General features: G+C 40.2%; 1 protein-coding gene across 3 annotated transcripts in view; it reads left to right on the forward strand.

The window, feature by feature from the left end:
• PTPRR (protein tyrosine phosphatase receptor type R) overlaps window positions 1-21,418 on the forward strand; it is a 139,704-nt gene that overhangs the window by 88,081 nt on the left and 30,205 nt on the right. The window lies entirely within an intron of this gene.

Genomic DNA, 21,418 nt, shown 5'->3' on the forward strand with positions numbered 1-21,418 from the left:
ACAATTGATTTAGGATGTTAATTTCCACCACAGATAGGAACTTTGCATTCAATTCTGCTAAACCTAATTGCATCCTTGGGAAGGACAAAGTTCTGAGTCAGATATGACAAAATGGAAAGCTGAGATACAAAAGAGAAAACTAAACCTGATGTTTGACCAAATAAACCAGACATTTAGGTTATTACTAAGGAAAAAGAAGTTGAAGGAATTGAGCACTTCAGTTTCTACTGTAAAAGAACACTAATAGACTGTTGTGAAAAAGTGAAATCCATTGTGACAACATCCCATTGTGCAGTTCTTTTTTGCCATGTTTAACACAGACTCTATCAGCCCAAGTCCACTCCTAAGAAATGGTGGTTTAAGTTTATTTCAAGCTCAGTGTACAAAGGTCTGGGGATATGAGGGAGAGAACTTTAGGGAATAGTTTATCTTCTGACATAAGCAGCTATTTTTATGTCTATTTCTTGTTTATTTACTATAACCTTTACTATGAACAAATTTGTATGTATTCTAACACTCAGCAGTGTTGGAAGCAAAAAGTAATAACGCACTGACACATCCTGCCTCAGATATAATCTAGTGACTAGGTAAGTGGTCAGTTTAAAACTCCTCTCCACCTTTCTGCCTCAAAAAACCCTTGCACTAGGCACCCTTGGGCCATCCTCATTACATGTGGGAGAAGTGGACCTTACAGCATAATCTGCCCACTGCAAGGAGCAGCAAACCATGCTCAAAACAGTCTACTGGCAGCCCTTCTTCTGGAGTGAATCAAACCTGAAGGTCCCGTCCTGCTTATAGCACAGCTTTGGGGCACCCTTTCAATAATTTTTGCTATGCTGATTTTGGTTTCTGCCATGGGAAGAAGCTCTTGGCAGGCTAGAGTGGATATGGGGGCTCCTTGACAAATTTAGCATGGAGATTCCTTTGGTCACATGGCTTGACAATGGTTCCTGAGCAGTATTTTCTAACTATCCAGACTACTCCCTGTTTTGATTCCTTAAGAGTGATCTGTAGTCATGAAATGCCTAAAATGATCCAGACCAAACTGTCCCTGGTTTGGGCCATGGTTCATTGATTTCTCTTTGAGCAGATAGTGAGCTGTGCATAGCCATCTAGGTGGGAAGTTTGTGACAATCTCTCAGAAGGATGGGACAGAAAAATTGAATAATGCAACCTGATCTAGTTGAAGATGTTCCTGCTCATTGCAGGGGGGTTTGATTAGAGGACCTTACAAGATCCCTTCTAGGCCGAACTATTCCATGATTCTGTGCCTGCCTCTCAAGTTCTCTTTGCTTTGCACACTAGGTGCTGCTTTGACAAACATACCCTTGACAGGACAACAGGTAATGATTTTAAACTAAAGGAGGGTAGATTTAGATTAGATATAAGGAAGACCTTTTTTTGCAATGAGAATGAAACACTGGCACAGTGTGCCCAGGGAGGTGGCTGATGGTTTCCAGGGCCCCATCTCTGGAAACATTCATGGTCAGGTTGGAGAGGGCTCTGAGCAACCTGATCTAATTGAAGCTGTCTCTGCCCATGGCACAGGAATGGGACTATGTGACCTTTAAAGGTCCCTTCCATCCCAAACTATTCTATGGTTCTATGATCTAAATGCAAAAATATAGAACTGAGTTCTCACAAAGCACCAAATCAGCCTCTGGCTCTCTGAACTTTTCCATTTTTATTTGGAATAGCATTGACCAGTGCAGAGGCAAACAAATTGTTAATGGACTACTGTACATGGATAAAAATTATTTCTGGGAATTTGTCCAGCTTCTTAAAACATATTGTGCTTCTGAATACTAGAGCCAAGTCCATGAACATATTTTTCTGTGTATCTGGAAATGTTCTTACTCAGCTATTTCTATAAGACACAGCTTCCCGGCAGATTATTTGCACTATCAAAAGTGTGGGATGCCGCAGTTTTTATGCCGCCTACGCATATGCACAGGCAGCGGTGCCCGGCGCCCCGCTGGATGCGGCTGTCTGAGAGTGCGGGGACAGTGACACCTAGAGCCGGCAGGCAGCACTCTTATCCCTCGGCTCTAGCTCTTGCAGCAGGGGAGAGGCTCGCACAGTCGGGATTAACCGGTCCAGTGGCCGCAGGAGGTGATTCTGCTCCCGTGGTCCGCTCTCATGAGACTCCACCTGGAGTACTGCATCCAGTGCCCCCAACATGAGAAGGATGTTGACCTGCTGGAGCAAGGAAGGTCATGAAGTTGTCAGACGGCTGCAGCACCTCTCCTATGAGGACAGGCTGAGAGAGTTGGGATTGTTCAGGCTGGAGAAGAGAAGGCTCTGGGGAGACCTTATTGCAGCCTTTTGATCTTTGAAGGAGGCCTATAAAAATGATGAGGGCAAACTTTCTCTTAGGGCGTGTTGCTATGGGATAAGGGGTAATGGCTTCAAACTGAAGGAGGCGAGGTTTAGATTAGATATGAGGAAGTAGTTTTTGGGCATTTGAGGTCAGGTTGAATGAGGCTCTAAACAACCTATTCTAATTGAAGCTTTTCTTTATCCATGGAAAGTGAGTGGGACTAGATGACTTTTAAAGGTCTTTTCCAACTCAAACTATTCTGATTCTATGATTTTCCTACATGCTGCTCAGGGATGTGTGCTCACATGCAGCATGTAGTTTGGAAAGGGGTGGAACAGTGGGGGCCAAGAGCAGAGGGTGGACTGAAAGTGTGGAGGTGACAGGGCTGTCAGAACAGAGGCACTTGCCCCTTTCTATTACAATTACTGAGGCAGGCCAGTGAAAGGCTATTTCTTCACAACCTCTGTGTATCCTCTGGATCATTCAGTGCAGAATGCTTTGCAGTTGCTCTCTTTTCGTGTGCTCACAACTGCTGCTCCTTTGCAGCCAAGACCTTCTCCACTGGCAACCCACATTGCTCTGATAATGACCAAAGGAGCAGGAGAGCTGCTGTTCTCCTGTGGGTGTCTTCAGTGATGAGCTGTCACAATATCACAGAGCCGACGCCTGACTTTTGGATGCAAATAATTGTTTTCTCTTCAGTGAGCACATCTATGAATATTGCATCAGTGTTTACTTTTCTACTTAGGCTTTTATAGCTTTATATGAATAATATATACTCTTCTTTCAGCGGAGTAAGGTTTCCTTTTATTCTATTTCTTGGCCCAAAATTCATGTTGATATGAATGGTCCCAGCCAAAAGCAGAATCTGGTGAAGTGGAATGTGGTATTTTAAATTTCATTCTGACATATCAAGCATTGAAAATTCTTAGTATAAGCAGTGAGTTGTTAAATCACAACCATGGTAGATATAAGTGTAAATGTTGCCACACCAGCACAGTATTACAGCAGGGTTTACATTTTCTGTGGCCACTGCAGCTGTGAGTTGTTGTTCCAGTGTTATTTGTGACTAAGACAACTGCATTTCAACTAACTAGTGGACAGTATGATGTTTTGTTCAAATTAGTTACTGTGCAAAGATACATGGAAGAAAAGAAAATGTGGGAAATGTCTCCTCTACTGTGTGTTGAAAACTAGCTGCTTTGGAAAAATTTCTCAAGCATTTGTATTCCATTCTAGCCACAAAGCCCTAGCACTGGCTATTATATTTTAATAATCAGAGGGAAAAATCACAGCTCTGTGTTTTCTTATTCTATTACATATTCATCAGAAAATTATTCTGTCTAAAAGGAAGAGCTGCTCATGTTCACTATCAGGATGCCAGGGGTTTGCAGGACTCTTATTCAGAACAGATAGTATTTGCCTTGTGCTGATTATTTTTCTCTGCAAATATACACAAGAGAATGAAGATGATAATAGAAAAACAGTTTGGCAAATAAAGCAAAAAGCTGTCAAATAAGTGAAATAATAAATAATTTTTAAATGTGAAATAAAATAATTATGCAATGGTATGGAGGCACAGCTGTGACACAGGAAAATTAGAAGATACTCTGTGAAAGGGAAGAGCCAGCAAGAGCAAAACTTGGAGGGGAGAGGGCTGCTCACAGGCATCATTCAGTAGAATGTGCAACCAATTCTGCAACCTCTACAGAAAATCAGTAGGCATCAGACTAGAGAACAGTATGGAGACAATCACCTGAATCAATCAATTAATGCTCTCTACAAACATAACAGATGAGTGAAATTTGGCTTGAACTCTGACTGTGAGAACTCTGTGTGATGCTACTTTTCCCCACAAAGCAGAGCCATACTGTAAAAATCTTATGCCAGGGTTGATAGACTCTCCCAGTGAGATTTCTCTTACCATCCTGAAGATCCCTGTAAACTGGCAGCAGAATTATCTCTGTGGCTCTAAGAATGGTTCAGTAGACATGCAGTGAGTATAGCTCCATGTAAGTACAATGAAGCAAAAGTTAATATAACGTGCATTATAATGCTAAGTGCTCATCTCTGTCCACTTCCTTGTAATATGAGAAAGAGAGATATTCTAGTGGGAAAGAAAGGCAATCTATTTCTTTCTAATCTAAAAAAAAAAAAGATTCAGATAACCTATAGAAATCTATGGAATTCATAGATATTGCCAAAAGGTAAATTTTTAAACAGGAATGTATTAGCAAAAGGTGCACACACAAATAAGAGCAATTATTATTCACTTTCTGTCTTCAGCATCATTCCTCAGAAACATCTTGTATTTTATACCTCTACAAAGAAAATCTTGTATAATATAGACTTCAGGTTTGGAGGTGGAAAAAATTTGCTCTTAATATTGAAAATTACTTTCTTTTATTAGTCATTCTGCATAGACACAACTTATTAAACTGTAGCTTCAGCCTCTTAGGCAATTTCTGTACAGTGTAAATTGCCATCTGGATGACAAATACTGTGGATGACAAATACCACAAAAACTAACTCTAATACCTGTTTTCCTTATTTTAGAAAGGCTGTATTGATTAAAATGAATCATTATCTTAACAATACAGTATACTGAATAAAACCTCTTAAGAAACATTGGAGCCAGGGTAAAGAACCTGATGTGCTCTTTTCTTTATTAATATAACCTCAGCTGCACCTCAGGATATCACTGTTCAATCACATTGCTGCTCTAATAGATGAGAAAAATTTCCAGCAATTCCCTCTGTCTCTGTTCTGATTTTCAGATCACAGAGCACAGTTGCTGCAAATATAGTTACGGTGTTGCTGATCCATTATCATTTTACAAAACCATCCACTGTGAGTAATAATTTCAAGTAATGCTCAGAGGGTAGCACCTTGCACTTGGGCTACTGTAAACATGCCAGATTTCATAGTTTATTGCACAAACATGGGAACTTAATATATTTACAGAAAGGGGCCTTGGATTTCCTGGCTAAAATAAAGTAGCTTTGCATAGATTTGGAGGATAAATTTTCCATATTGTGTGGTGCTGAATATGCTTTCTACATTCTTAATTTAAATTGTAGGGATTGTCAGTGTAATTGTTTGAAGCAAAGCTATGTGCCAACACGAAAGTACAAGCTGTGGAATAGTTTTATGGTGATATCCTATCAGAAGGAATTTGCAAAGCACCATGGATCAGTAAACTGAGTTTGAGGTGGGGAGGCAGGGATTTCTGTGCTCTGATCTGTCTCTTCTACCAACTCCTTAGAGCACTTTGGGCATGGCACATAAATCTCCAGACATATTCCTAACCACTGGATTGAGGATGGCTGGATGTTGTGTCCATCTGAAGTGATGTAGCAAAGACAAGAACCTTAACCTGAGGTGCAGTAAAAGTCCTACTTGCTACTATTTGTTCACATCATTTAAGAAGAATGAGAGAATACAATTACAACCCCCCACACATACTTTCTGAAAGACCTAAAAATACATTTCTCTCATTTGGCACCTATATTCCATTTTGGTCTGTAAGATCATAGAATCATGAAATGGATTGGGTTAGAAGGGACTTTGAAAGAGATCTAGTTCCAGCCCCACTGCCATGAGCAGGGTCACCTTCCACTTGGTCAGGTTGCTCAAAATCCCATCCAACCTGACCATGAACACCTCCAGGGGTGGGGCGCCCACTTATAAATTCAGTATACCCAGATACACTTATAGCACTAAGGCTGTGTAGCAGAGATTGGTTTGTGTCCATACTGCTAAGCTCTCTTTGCCTCCAGAGAAGCAGGGCCTGGATACAGACTTCCTCCTGGGGATGGTTTGTGCCTGTGATCATGCCCAAACCATAAATTGCTTTGGAGTGCTCTTGTTGTCAACAGCTAAAAACAAACCAGGGCTGCAATGATTGATATGTAGCACTGTCATTCAGTGCCTAGGATTGTTTTCCTGGCAGTGTGGGTTTTTTTCAAGATGTAGCTTGCACATGAAGTATGCAGTGTGGGTGTAGCAGCTGATACTAGGGGAGCAGTCCTGATTGAAGCAGTTGCTTATTGCCTTTTAGGTAATTGTCTTTTCAGTGCAGGGTGTCCCTGAAGCCCTTGCATTGTGGCTTCCCTCCTTCTCAGGCCATCTCAACTAGCTGGAAAGCCACACTGATTTCTGGCATCTGCAGTTTGGATGAAGAGTAAAGGCAAGGACCTTGGGCTACCTGGGCTACTGAGGTGGGAGAAAATACTGTAAGTAATGGGGAGCATGAGGTGGGATCCAGCTTCGAGAGTCTCCTGCTCAGTGCCATAGAGGTCTGTATTGGCATGTGGATTCATCACTAGATTCATCAACACAATAATGCTGTGCCTCCAGCCTGCATTTCTGGAACATATCTGTGAGTGCACAGTAACTCTAAAAACTTTCTGCAAGTGCCAGATCTTTGAGTTGCATGAAAGTGTGTTCTGTCCAACCCATTAGAGACGTCTTTGCTTATCTGCAGTGTAGGAAGAGGGCAGGAATGTGAATTGTCCCCTTTCTCTGGAGAGGAAGTGAACTCAGTCACCAGCCTAACAAAGACCCTCTAAAACCCATATTTTAACTATTTGACTCCTGGCTGGTTGAGAAGCTGTTTTGGTTGTGTTTAGAGCTCTTTGAAGCAAATCTCTGTGGGAGTTGTAATCTAAATTAATAAATAAAAATAACTGTGTACCATTGCCCAAACTTAGACCCACAGTCCATTTCCCTGTCTGTGGCACGTCTTAAAATTACTTCAGATTACTGTGGGTGGATGGTAGGTTTCCACTCCTATTTCCGTCTCTGTTTTCAATTGTCCTACATCCCTTTTTTCTTCCCTTGCAAAGAAATAAGCTTTCCAAAGCACATGACTCTCACTTTTGGGAGTGGTTAATTCAGGCAAATTAACCTACCCTTGCTTAGAGAAATTCTTCTGATGCAGCTTCATGTCCTTCTGCTCTCATGTACAGGGGAATGCTCTGCTTAGCATATACAGTCTATGCTTACCCTTGGTTTTGCCTTTACTGTCCTCTGGGGTTTAGGCAGGAATTTTATAATAATTTTGTTGTATTCCCAGGTCTCTCATCTGGCATTTATTCTTGTTACTCCAGTTGCTACTGGCTTTAGCGTGTACACAGGAAACCACAGTGCCAATCAGTGTCGTTCCCAAGGTGACAGGAAACCCTATTTGGTCGGATGTTGATTGTGCTTGTCTTTACGGCTCCACCCATCACATTTTCTTCCTTTTTGGCTTAAGTTAAGACAAATTAATCAGTGGCTGCCATCTGGTAGACAGTTTTGGTAGGTTTGCAGGGATTTGTCCAGCTGATCTTTTGAAAAGTCACACAAGGGAAAATATCCATGTTAATATTTAAGTGCTTCTTGAGCCTGGAATTTACAGGGTCCACTGTTGCCCTGAGCACATGAATAATTTCAGTTGTGTGAGTGATCCCCTTGTATTTTTCAGCAGCAGTTTTGGGTCTTTAAGTGCTGTTTGGAAATCAGAGAGTTAAACTCTGGTGCAGCTTTCCAGTGACTGATTTCCTCAGCTCCTCTCTGCCTCTAATTTGTTTCTGTGCTTGACCATCCAGGCATGGTTTCTGTGACTGCTTCACCAGCTGTCCTAATGTGCAAGCAGAGTGGGACATCTGGGAAAGTGAGGAGATGCACATTAGCTGGACTTGAATGCTCCGAGCATCTCGTCTCAGCCCTTAGCAGGATGTGTCCATCTGTGACATTTGCAACCTAATATATCACCTCTTCACAATGGTATGTTGGAAGTGCTGTGCTAAGGGACAAAAGCACCAGCTTCTTTATGAGATTGGTTTGTAAGCAGGAAGTATCTCCTGAGCCCTTGACTAGTACCCACAAGTACTGGTTTCTGCTAAACAACGTACAAGGAAGCATCCATATCAGATGTACAGAGTTCTGATATTTAGAAGGAAGGTTGATTTTTCACATTTGGGGTTTGTATAGAAAAGATTCCTTAATGTCTGAAAAAGACTAATGCTTCAAGTTAAAACAAAAATATTCACCTTTCCTCTTGTTTTGGAATGCATTTATCTCTGTTCATGATCTTTATTTTACAGGGCAGCCTAAAGCTGAACTAAGTTCAATTCCCTTTAATTTAAAATGTTAGGAACAGACAAAGAAAACAGTTAAAGAAAGAAAAGAAAAAAATCAAAGTGCCTCCAAAACTGCAATGTAAGATACCCAAGTATTTATTTGAATTGCAAGAAGCCATGTGCTGGGCAGTGCTTACATCCAGCTTATCTTGTAGCCATCAGGTAACAGTCCAGGCCATGAATCTCTTCTTTGAGTGCAATCATAATTAATTTTACTTCTATGCAGTGCTAGGAGAACTCTTCAAAATTATGAGAATCAACTAATTATACTATTTCTTTTTTTGAAAAATCCAGTTCTGGATATTCAGCAGAGATCTCTTGCATAGTCAAAGCTAGTATGTACAGAAAGCTTAACATTGTTAGCTAGCAGAAATGTCTCCTGTGTGCACTTACACCTTTGCTCAAGGAGTACTGCATATAAATCTATGGGACAGAGTATTTCTGAGCTCTTGCTGGAAATTCTCTTTAGCATTCTCTCAGTGCCTTGGTCACAGATCAGGATCCCTCTGTGCAAGACTCCATATGTACACAAAAATACAATGTTCCTCTAACCCAGAGACTTACATTCTAGACATCAGACAAAGTAGTAAATGCATATGGGCAATCAGATATGCCTCAGCAAACAGAGAAGCAATAGCATCATGGCAGAGATGAGGATGCCCAAAGTATACCATGAGAATGGCTCAGCCAAAGAAACAGTGCCCAGAGGCAGAGCTGATTCCATGCAACACTGACATTTCAACCAGGCTCTTGCTAGAGGTGTCTGCTTTGATACCATCACATCCAAGCTGATGCACCCATTTGATTAGGCTTTGAAACTTAGCTGAGTTTCCAAGATATTTCAGGAACTCTTTTTGTGATTTTCCTACTAAGATAAATGGGACATTAATTGGTTAAGTGATCCAATATGGTATTGCAAATCAGTGCCTATCTTCATGAAATACCTTGCCTTTGAACACTCCATTCATTTCTCTAACCAGGGGAGTCTATAAGAAGCTACAAAAATATTTCTTTTTGGGACAGGGACTTTTCCTTATGTTCTCTATCAAAGAATGTACTTTGATGCTTAACAAACAGAGAGTATTGTTATTAATTTATGGTATCTATAATTATCCTTGTTATGTTAATATTGTGATTTGATAAGAGGAGCAAAACAGAACACAGTAACTTCAAATGACCGCTCAAATATGCGATAGGCATCAGAAAGGGAAGTAGTGTATATAATTCCCACACAAAAATATGTTGTTAAGTACAATGTTTCTCTAGGGAATTCAGTCTCAGTGCTTCAGGATGACCAATGGCAGCTCCCTGGAAAACTGCTGCCAGCAAGAGATGGGGCTGGTGCTGGGCAGGAGGCAGCTGGGTTTTCCCCTCTGCGAGGGCTGACTCTTCTGCTTCCCACCATCCCCTGACAGCAGCATCTCCTGTTTTTGAGATGTCTCAAATCCTTCCTGAGTCATAAAAAAAATCCCCTGGGACTCTGCTGCATAGTCCAGAGGCTTTCAGTTCCTTTCCCTGGATTTGATAGTGGATCTAAAAGCACAGTCTTACGAGAAGAGAAGGAAAGCAATCCCAATGGCAGAAAAGTACACAAAAGTTAAAAAATGCAATTTGCATGGACTTGTTTCACTCCAGACTCTGTTTTTGCTTGTTTGGTCTCAGTGGATTTATAGACATATCTGGGAAGAGAGTTTGGCCCACAGAGCACAATACTGAATAGGTTTGCAAAAGAAGGCAGCATTGTGAAAAGCAGAAAGCTGGTATTGTAATTAATCCTCAAGTTAATCCTTTAGCTACAGAGCGTGCATTTGTAATTTACTGATAAGATTATAATGAAATAATTTTTTTTTCCTTCATCACAAGGATTTTCACAAAGGTAGATGGTTTAAATAACCCTCTAGTCCCCATGTATAGTCCTCACTATTGCCTGGCTCCCAGCTACAGAGCTCATCATCCAGGGTCAGTGCAGAAGTCATAAGGTGGGTTAAGAATGCTGTATGAAGGAAAAACTACAGAAGGGAAACACCAGCCACAAAGATGGGAAGGCACCCTTTGGTTCAGAACATTCTAAAGTACAGATTGGCAGAAGATGGAGAACATACTGAAAATAAGTAACAGTATTAATTAAGTAATCAATAATTCCTGCTTGCTTTGTTCTTGTGTTCTTTCCCTAAACCTCCTCTTTCTATTGAAAACGGGATACTGGTCAACCTTTGGCTTTACAGAGTACACCAAATTTATATTCATATTTCTACATTACTTCAATGTATGTTAGCCTGACCTATATTACATCATTAGCCATATGAAGCCCTGTGTGTTGGAACTGTTTGTGCTGAAATGGAGTGGAGGTCAGGTTGGGAGTGATTTCAGCTTATCTTTCAGTTATGACTTTTCTCCTTTCTCTTTATTTCATAATGCAATGTACATTTAGAGGAATACTGCTTTTGTCAGGTTCCTCACTTTTCCCTCCTTTATTCAAATTCATAGAAGTAAATTTAAATCAAGCTGTTTAAGTTTCTAAATGCCATGGATCCTTTGCTAATAGAGGACTGTGAATCTGAAGCAATTGTTATTATGTGACTCCAAAATTTTTAGTCTGTTTGGACTCATTGATGGTGTGTATGAGAAAGAGTAGATCAGAAAGCCTTTGCTCTGGCCTTCATCTCTAGGCACAGGTACAGATGCATTTCCCTGTTCTAGAGTCCTGCCTATGCTGCCCCCTATAGGAATGTCTCTGATGATGGCAGGCAGTCCAAGTTCATGGACTTTAAGGGATCTGCTGAGGTCTGTAGAAAAGAGCTCCAGATCACTTACCTGTCATTTCCTCATCAGCTTTTCAGCCCTAAATGGGACTGCACTTGGCAATATCTCTTTTAAAGGTCTACCTAACCTCTGAAGTGCCAGATAAAGTACACCTTGGCATGAAGACATTTGCAGCTCTCTTAAAAGCATTTAAACATTTCTCTGTTTCGAATTGCAAGCCTAAGTGGATTTCCTAAACTTTATTTTCAAAGGGAATGCAGGCACTTTTCACATTAATATACTTGTTTTGAGCAAGCCTTCCCATAGAAAGCAAGGCTGGAAAGCCAGACTATGACAGTGGATCAAGGAAAAAAAAAAAGCTGGAAAGAGAAAGGTTTATATACAAAGCTTAGGTGTCAGGTCTGGAGACTTTAGAAGCAGCTAAAGAAAGGGCAGATCTAAGAGCACATTTATGGGTCCTGTCCCTAAGAGCTTAAATCCCATCAATTCATTGTACAGCTTAGTCACCCTGGAAATGGAACTGTGTTCCAAAGTGGATGTGCTCCAAGGATTTGGGCTCGGTACAGGCAGCCTTAGGTGCTTTTTCTGCTGTGTGACCGAGTTGAGCTGTTCTACCGGCTCCCTTTGGAAACGTCCATAGGTGGCGCAGGTCTGCTGAGCAACGTTGTGGGTCTGGAGGTTTTGCATTCCTCAGAAACTGCTGCTGTTCAGTAATTTCTTCAAAGTGCACTAACAATTCATTTGTCTGCTTAGAAATCTTCCGTGTGACACTTGCAGTAGTTTAAAGATAATGAGGACCAAGTCAAATAAACAAGGAATGTGCTTTTTTATTATCTTAAGGTTGACAGGGTGTAGTAAACGCCTCTTTTCCCAGATGTTCCTTCCTGTCTTTCCCAAACGGCAAACTCACCAGGAAAGAACTCATTGTACTGATTAGCCTTCAAGTCACAATAAAAAATAATTTTCTCCTACTGATACTGTCTGAAGATACTACCCATTTACATTACGAATATTCCCACCCATGTCTTTTTCCAGGTCAGCTGGTTTTGGTTAAAGTCTCAAAAAAGTATTGAAGGACATTAATGTGCAAATAGATTACATATTTGATTGTTTGGATGTAAGGGTTATAGATTATATTCCTTAAATGACCAGCAATTGTAGGATGGAAGTAGAATTTGTGCTTAAGAGATTAATTATTATGGAATACATGAAGCTAAATTGACTTACCTAAGGCTCCTCCTATGAAAAAAAAACAAACCAACTTTTTTTTTTTCATCTAAAAGATGAAAAATCTAAGATCCATTTTTCATTTATTTAATTATAGACCAACTGAATAGCAGAAAATGTCAGTTAAGTAGTCTTAAAAAACCACTTCCTTGAAGCTATTGCTGTAGTGCAATACATCCTCTCCATCCTCACTGATTAGATCCGTTTTCCTAGATAGGCTGTTCTCTGTATAATGCAGACAAGCACCCTCTGGGGATGATGTAGTGCTCAGTGAAGAAGTGAGCCTTGCATGTTCTGGGAAAAGTAATCTGGCATTGCACTTGGATAAGAGATCTAAATTGGCAGTGGTGGTACATAGCTACAGCTTCTCCAAGGTCTCACAGAGGTACTTATGAACTAGAAGCATAGAGGGGAAACTTATACAAGTATGAGAAAAATATTTTGCAAATTGCTTTTTTTCTTAAATTTCAAGCAAAATATACATCAGACAAAATATGTGGTGGTTTTTCCACAGTCCTTGCTGGATTACTCTAAATAAACACATTATCTGAGCTCCTTAAGTTGTGCATTTATTTAATATGTGCAGCCCTAGCAGTCAATTGTTATTACTCCCCATTCTCTTTTCCTTTTTCCTCTTCTTTTAACTCCTTTTGCTTATACTCATTGTAGCTTGGTTTAAATTAGCATGTGCATTAATCAGAGAGAGAACAGGTCATCCAGTAAGTTTGTGCAATGAGGCCTCCCATATGAAATAGAAATGAAATGCAAGCAGATAAGAATAGTAAGAAACAAGACTGCATTCAATTAAAGCTCTACCATGTAAAGAAAATTAACCACTAATTGGTAAACATTTGTTCAGCTCTTGGAATAAACAGTTCAAATAAGCACAACAAATTAGCATCTTCATTTGTTTTTACTTCTGAACATTTAACTCAATTTTCACTCATGCTGCAGACACATATATGTGACTATGGAGCAGAAACAGAGCTTTATGTTGCCATTCAAACTTTATTGAAGATGTAAGCTTGCGTGACAAAATGCAATTTGACTGTAGAAATAATCTACAGGAAAAGATGGGAGGCTGTTTAAGCTTTGCATTTTTGAACAGTCAGTTCCCGTAGCTGAGCAGCATTGCCTTATCGAGGGCAGAACAGGAGTGAATTGGCAGAACATTAGAAAGCCTGATTAAAAGAGGGAAAGTTGAAACTACACTCATGTCAGCTGTTTTCCTCTACAGGATACTGAGCCATTCCTGTCCTAACCAGATACTGATTGCTTAAAACTTAATCCAGAAGTACTTGTCAAAACTGTTTCCTCAGCTCATTTTGACCTGCTGAGCTGCGAGTAGATCCTGAGAATTGTTTGCAATTTAGTGCTAGATGTATTGGCCTCCTCTTACTCATAGCTGTGGGAACAAGATCAGACCCTCTGGAGAGAACATAAAGTGCCTCCAGGTCTCAAAAAAAACTATTTAAACTTCATAGCTGAGGCTCCAGATCTGTTTCTGTGGACTCAGAGAGAAAGATGGAATATGCTGCCAGGAGATTGCTTATAGCTAGGATGCTACAGAGAATTGGAAGTCTTGCCTCACAGCAGCCATATATCCCTCTTCTTCTTTCAGTAGGTACACATCTTAATGTCATCATTTCCAGATCCCTTCCTCAGAGTCAGAAAACATCAGTGTTAAGAGTGACAAATAGAGAAAAATAAGGATACAACACTGGAATACTATGAGGAGAGCTGTGTGACAGAACAAACATGAATAGAAATAGCAGATATTCTTCTCAAGAAGATGCATTCTTCATATTGCCTTTCTTAGAGTCCTGAGCTTAAAAATATTCCATCTATGGCTTTCAGGTGATAGGTATTAACTTCAGTGTTATATCCAATTAGCCTCTGTAAATTAGGTCCTTGGTTTGGTGAGATGGGGCTGCTCACACCAATGGCTACAGGATTTGTCTCAGGCACAGATATCTGCAAGGCAGAGTAGAAATAATATAAATATCAGTGATACTAACCATTTAATTGTTAAACATGTTTGTGGAAAACTGGGCTAATATCTATCTTGTCCAGGATCTCCTCTTGAGAGGAAAAATCAGAGCCAGAGGAATGTTTATCTGTGAGAGGAATAAGGTTTTGGAAATGAGGCCATGAATCCATAGAAAAAGGTTTACTGTTCCTGTGCATGGTAAGAAGTCAGTAGGTAATTTCTAGTGGTTTAAATAGCACTGGTATGTCAGGGGATAGCAGGAGAGTGGGGAAGGTCAAGTTTTTACCTACTGCTTACCCAAGTGCTGAAGGTGGAACTAAGGTCCTGAATTTTTTGCTTTTATGCGTAATAAAATAGCAGCAAAATAACCAGACATGAACTGAGCAGAATAGATCCTTCAAGGTATCAGATTCTATCAATTTAGACTGGTCATAATGCAAAGTAAATTCTCGTTTGGCCTTGTTAGTTGGTTGATCTCAACTTCTGATTTTTGAGTACTTCAATCTGGGGTGTGATACAGGTTTGGTTTGTTGAAAATGTCAATAACTTCAGGTCAGAATGATTCCTAAAAGCCACAGCTCTTGTTCAAGTGAAACGCAGAATTGTTAGCAGGTAAAGCAGAGAGCATTTGGAAAGCTGAGTTTTCATTTTGGGTATGCCAAGCATCTGTATATCAGTGGTTCATGGGGCACCTGGGAGTGTAAAAATTAAAAGTGCAATAAATACTATGTGCAAATATTTGTATGTTAGGGTGAAATACACATACTTACCTAGAGATTTTTAATTCATTATTTTCTCATACTAATACTGATGATACTGATTAACCTTTGTGGAAAGGAAGAGTAAATAGGAGGATAATTACATTAATGGGTGTTGTATATTATCAGAACTCATGGGGTTTTGTATCAGAATATTCTTTAGTATGTGCTGTAGCACAACAGAAAATTGAAATTTATGACCTCTACCTTTCCAAGGAAAGAATGTAGATGTAAGGAAAATGAATCTTCATATTTCAAATTGGTTAATAATAGATTTTTATTGTATTCTTAGAAGACTTGTTTGAGATAGTATGCTGATGCTCAGAAGAAAATCAAGAGATTATCACACCCATTAATGTAACCATGCTCTCATTCGCCCCTACTTTCCAAAGATATCCAGCAATATCAGCAGCACATGGTGGCTATATATTTCAGGCTAGCAAGTACAGAGGAAGAACCATATATATGGATTTTGGAAAAATATATAAACTGTCCTTATGCATTAGAAGCAACTATTTAATAGTATTGTGAATGTTACTTTAAAACTTATCAAATTATTGCTTCAAATGAGAGTCATCTCTTAACCTTCTCAGGATTGTCTGCAATGGGTATTATAAATCTTCATTTGTGAAGAAATGTCCCAGTTGTTTATTAGATGATCCATATTACCATTTGCCCAAGGCAGTAAGAAAACAGCAATATCTTCAGTCATTTGAAAAAATTATTTTAACCTCTTTGTACTTCTGCTTTTCTACTTTTCCTTTTTTCAATGCTGATTTTTCTTGATGAAGTCAGAGTTTCATATTTTTATTTATTTTCTATTGGTATAGAGGATTAATAACAATACTAAATACTTTTCTAATTTGCTGTACTTTTCACACTTCACTGGTGTTTTATATATTACATTAGTTCATCTACATCACCATGTCTTCTCTTAGCTATTTTACTAAAAGCAGAAAGAAAGCCAAGAACTGTATTTTTTCCATTGTTCTTTTTTCCTAATATACTTTTTTTCCCCCTTTGAACTGCTCTACTGAAACATAAAACTAGATACGCAGGTGTAGTCTGGCAGCAGTAAGGGAGTAAGTGCTGGAAAGGCTGTGCCTAGTTGTGCTCTCCCAGTGCAATTGCAGCAGAGCAAACCTCACCTGCAGGCAGTGCATTTGCTGATAGATGGACCCACAAGGTGAGAGACTCAGGACTAATGTCTAGGCCTAATCTGTGAGCACCAGAGCACCAAAAGGCATGGGGGAATTGTGGTGTTTTTCTCTTCAGTAAAACCCAGGGAGAGTAGCCCTGTGGAATGTTCCTGGTACAAGCGGGATCTGAGGACCCAAAGCAAACTCTCCCCAGCAGCTGCATCCAGCTGTGCTCCTCATGCTAATTGATGGCTTTCTTCACCCACATGCCTGACCCAGCTCTCTCCTGGACTGCACAGCAGCTCGGCCGGGTGATGGCACAGGAGGATGCACCTCGTGTCCTAGTTCTGGGGTCAGAGGGCAATGACTCCTAGAGGGCAGCAGCCATCACCGCTGCTTCCAAAACTGCTAGAGGGACAATGAGAAGCCGAGGCTCAGGAATCTGGGTGTTCCATTTTTCATGAGTGCTGAATAAACATGTGTATTTAAAGAAATTATTCAGCTCAAATAAACGACTGGGAAAACGTGTAGGGCAATTGGATTTTCATAATCAAATCTATGGCTTAATTTTAGGATCAGGGAAGACCTGGAAATGACCTCACTAATGTTTAATAGGGCTTTAGTAACTTGGTGGCACTCCAAAGTGGGCAGGTGGAGCTTCCTTAAGAATTCCTTAAGAATTTTTAAACAAACATTGCTTTTTAAAATTTTTATTTTATCATGCCTTGTAAAAAAAAATCTACTTCTATAACGTATTATTTAAAATACTCTGGTGAATTCTCATCAGTAGACTTGTTCCTATTATCCAAGTGAAAAGAGATCTGTGGGTATGTAGTAAGACACCCCCCCCACCCCGCCTCTGGGATTCCAGACAATACACAGACACAAGTGGTTTCCTGATTGCACTTATTCACGTACCCAGTGATGAGGTGGCTGTCCCAGCTGGTGGAACTTTGGACGAATTAGTCTCCTGACAATTTTAATATAATGTTGTCACAAATGTTTACAATTCCTCAGATTCCTCACACGGTACTCTTCCCCATCAAGAAAAAACCTCGAGAGGATGCTGGGGTAGGTGTATCATAACAAAACCTTATTTGGCCCAGACTATTCACTTGGGGAACGTAAAGAATATAAAGTTATTTAAAAGGGGAAAAAAAAGCTTGGCTGGGAGAAATAAGGGAAAACCCATGTGTATGGGTCCCTTACTCTAATTTGAAGTGGAAAAATACCAGTCAGGAGATATATACATGCATACATACATACATACATACATATATATATATTTATATATATATGTATATATTTTTATATATATATATAATGTATCTCCAAGTAAAATGAACTGTCTGATTTGAAGCGTCACTGGTTTGATTGTGATTTCCTTATTCAAAACTTAATGTAGGCAAGCTCTAATTACCAAAAATGGGCTTTATTTTAGGTGGTACCTCCTTGTTGCCAGCCTTGTGCAGTCCCTCCTAGTAAGGTGGAAACAGGTGAGCCCAATAGGTAACCTCTTTCCATCCAGGTAGCAAAAGAGAAGAGAATTCTTGCTTTTGATTCTTTAACAGAGAGTGAGGAATTTAATTATTAGAGGATCATTGAGAATCCAGAGTCTAGAGTAGGACCTGAGACTATAAGCATCTTCTATTAGAACATACAAACACATCATGGTTCAGGCCCTTCCTCATCTTTCAAGACAATGCAGAATGTTCTGTTCTGTTTTCAACCCTGTTCCTCTGCATAAAGAAGGCAATAGAAGTCTGTGTGATCAATGCTACTATTGGTTATAGCATTTCTAATGTATGTAAATGTTATTTAAAGAATTTTATTAATTGAAGACTAATTCTTCAAAAAGGTTCTTTGAGATACCCATATTTATGGAAGAATTACCTCTAGAACTGTGATCTATTGTTTGTCCTCTTATGAACTTCTATGAAGATTGCTTTATATTCAGTTTTAATTCACTGTGTACCTTTTAATGCATTAAATATGCACTTAAGAACTGGTTCTTCTTTCCAGAGTAAGTAAGATCCTCAAGACCAGTGTTCATCAATAATCCCCATAAATGGTAAAAGCTGTAAACTCACAGTTATAATTAGATCAGGTATATTTTTTTGTTGTTGTTAAAAAGGAAACTGCCATGTTGCCAAGACTGTCAGTTATAACAATGTAAAAGCCAAAGAAAATATTAACATTTTCACTGTACTTTGTTACTGGACAATGAGAATACTTTTCCTCTATATTAGGAAATCTCAGTAGGCTCTCCCAGAAGTATGTCTGAACCTAAATTGCTACCCATTTCTCAAGCAAAGGTAGTCTAAGCAGATTTGGAGGGATTCATTGCACAGCTCTTCTGTGGATTTCTGGATGGTTTTCAAAAGACTGGATTTGCAATATATGTACTCAGAGCCACCTGTTTTAGGCCTTTTTCCATGGAATAAATTGCTAGTCATGGTCAGAAGAGGTGCTTTGGTCAGAAATTCTGTGGAATAAATTGCTAGTCATGGTCAGAGGAGGGGTTTTGCGACAGAGAGGTATAACAGGATGTTTTCCTTGAGAAGTGGTGTGGACCTGAGAACTGATTTTCCCTCACAGTCTGTCACAGTCCCCAGGGAAATGGCATAGGCATATGAGCCAGCACCCTCCTGCAGGGTCCAGCTGAGAGCAGCCACTATGGTGTACCCACTTCCCTGACTGTCACAGCTCTGGATCTGGGTGTGAGTGCTGGTATTGCTGGCTGGGGCTCCAGTACCATGCAGGCTGTGCCACGAGGCACAGAGCACTACTGATAATCTGTGCATGTACCACTTTTCCATCATTTTTTGCTCAGGACGCTACTTCACTTCTGCCTACCTTCTAGCACAATTAGCAGAATCATACCCCACCCACTTCCCTGTGCCAACAGAAATTGTCCCCATCTGCCCCTGGAGGTGCTGACTCACTGTTAGCGTCTGCAGGTCTGGGCAGCAAAGCTCTTGCTGCCACCCACCCATCACCTATGCTGAAATAGGCTTGTGAACAAAATGACACAATGTAAGATTCACCTATTCCACCAGGTGGTCTTGTCTCTTGGACATTATTGCTTTCTGCTTTGCTAAGTGACAGGTGAGTGACTGGAGTAATTTCTATTCATGTAGCCTGACATGATAGAAATTGCTCATTTAAAATAAAATTACTGAAGCATCTGCTGACATGTATGAAGTTCAACAAGGTGAAATGCCAGGTCCTGCCCTTGGGTCACAAAAACCCCATGCAGCTCCACAGGCTAGGGCAAAGTGGCTAGGAATCTGCCCAGTGGAAAAGGATGTGGAGGTGCTGGTCAATGTGAGCTGAACATGATCCATCCAGCATGTGCCCAGCTGGCTAAGAAGGCCAATGACATGCTGGTCTGTGTCAGGACTAATGTGGTCAGCAGGATCAGGGCACTAGGCACTGATGAGGCCACACCTTGAGTCCTCTGTGCAGTTCTGGGCCCTGCACTACAAGAAGGACATTGAGGTACTGGAGCGTGTCCAGAGACGGGTAATGGGGCTGGGGAAGGAGCACAAGTCCTTTGAAAGGCTGATGAGGGAGCTGGGGATCTACAGCCTGGAGAAAAGGAGACTCAGAGGAGACCTTATTGCTCTCTACAACAAACTGAGAGGGTGTCAACCTCTTCTCTCACACCATTAGGAACAGACAGGGGGAAATGGCTTCAAGCTGCACCAGGGGAGATTCAGGGTGGAAGTTAGGGAGAATTGTTTCACTGAAAGGGTTGTCAAGAATTGGAGCAGGCTTTCCAGGGATGTGGTGGAGTGACCATCCCTGTAAGTGTTCAAGAAACAATTAATGCTGTGGTTTAATTGGCATGGTGGTGCTCAATCAAAGGTTGCTCAGTCATTAGGGTTGGAAAAGATCTCCAAGACTGGTGAGTCTAACCAGTCTTGGAGGTCTTTTCCAACCCTAATGACTCTGTGATTCTATAGAGGAAAGCATTCCCCCAACATTAGTAGCACTTGCCTCACAGATACTATCAGATGATGTCTGTATTATAATAATATGTGGTATTACTGTAAAAGGGACAGTTGTGTCTTAACATCCAGTGTTTAGAGAGGTGTGTAGTCGCACTCTCGCAGCAGTTCTCCTGCAGATGAGAAATGCACACAACCAAGCAGAGTTTCAGCAGAAAAACTGGAATCGCTGGATAATAGATTATACAGCAAATGGTTAATCATTGGCATAGGGGATTTTACAAATGGGCAAGGTGTAGGGTTATATACCAATCTGGCAGGATGACTGTTAGGAGAGACTTGAGAGAATCTTATGTTATGTTTGTGTATATCCAAGCATGATAGAGTAGCCAAGAGTTCAAAGAACTTCCTTGTAAGCACACCTTAATGGAGAGCCAATAATGTGCAGAGGTAGGAATCAAACTGGTGTTCCCATATCTCTATATGTGCATAGCTGCTTGGTAAATGCTAACTGAGCTGGACATCTGTAGTCCAGCTCAGTGAGCTGAATCCGTCAGTCTTATAGGACCAATTGCTGCTTAGTAAGCACAAAAGCTTTGATAAATGCCTATAAATTCGTGTTTAGTCATCACAGTTTGCAGACCATGGATTTTTTGCAATCAATATGCCTAAAGTTAAGAGTCAAGTAGATAATATTTGATTGATGGATTGAAAATACAAAAAAAAAGCCAGTTGTCTTAAGTGTTGTTTTAAGAAAGCCCCAAAAAGAATAGGGCTCATACCAAGCCCCGTACAAGTGTGATCTATTTGTATTTTCATGGCTCAAAGTTGTTACTGAATCCAACCTTATTTTCCTGTAGAAATGGAAATGTTATGAATTTTATAGTCCTGCAAGAGATGTCTGGCATTTCAAAATAGCCCCTTTTAAGTCTGTGACCATTCCTTCTCCCCAGACACAGATAATTTATTGTGGTTTATTGCCTCTCCCTTCCCTTCTACCTAGCATGAAACATTGTCTACTGTGTTGGTAGTCCCAATGTTTACTCTGCCTTTCACTTATTTCTGCTGTTTTTATAAAATTTTCCTGCTCCATTATCTATGTTTAATTTCAGTAAATTCTTCAACATGCACCTGACATAACTG

The sequence above is a fragment of the Vidua macroura genome, chromosome 5 (genome assembly GCF_024509145.1).
Source record: "Vidua macroura isolate BioBank_ID:100142 chromosome 5, ASM2450914v1, whole genome shotgun sequence".
In the NCBI taxonomy this organism is placed as follows: domain Eukaryota; kingdom Metazoa; phylum Chordata; class Aves; order Passeriformes; family Viduidae; genus Vidua; species Vidua macroura.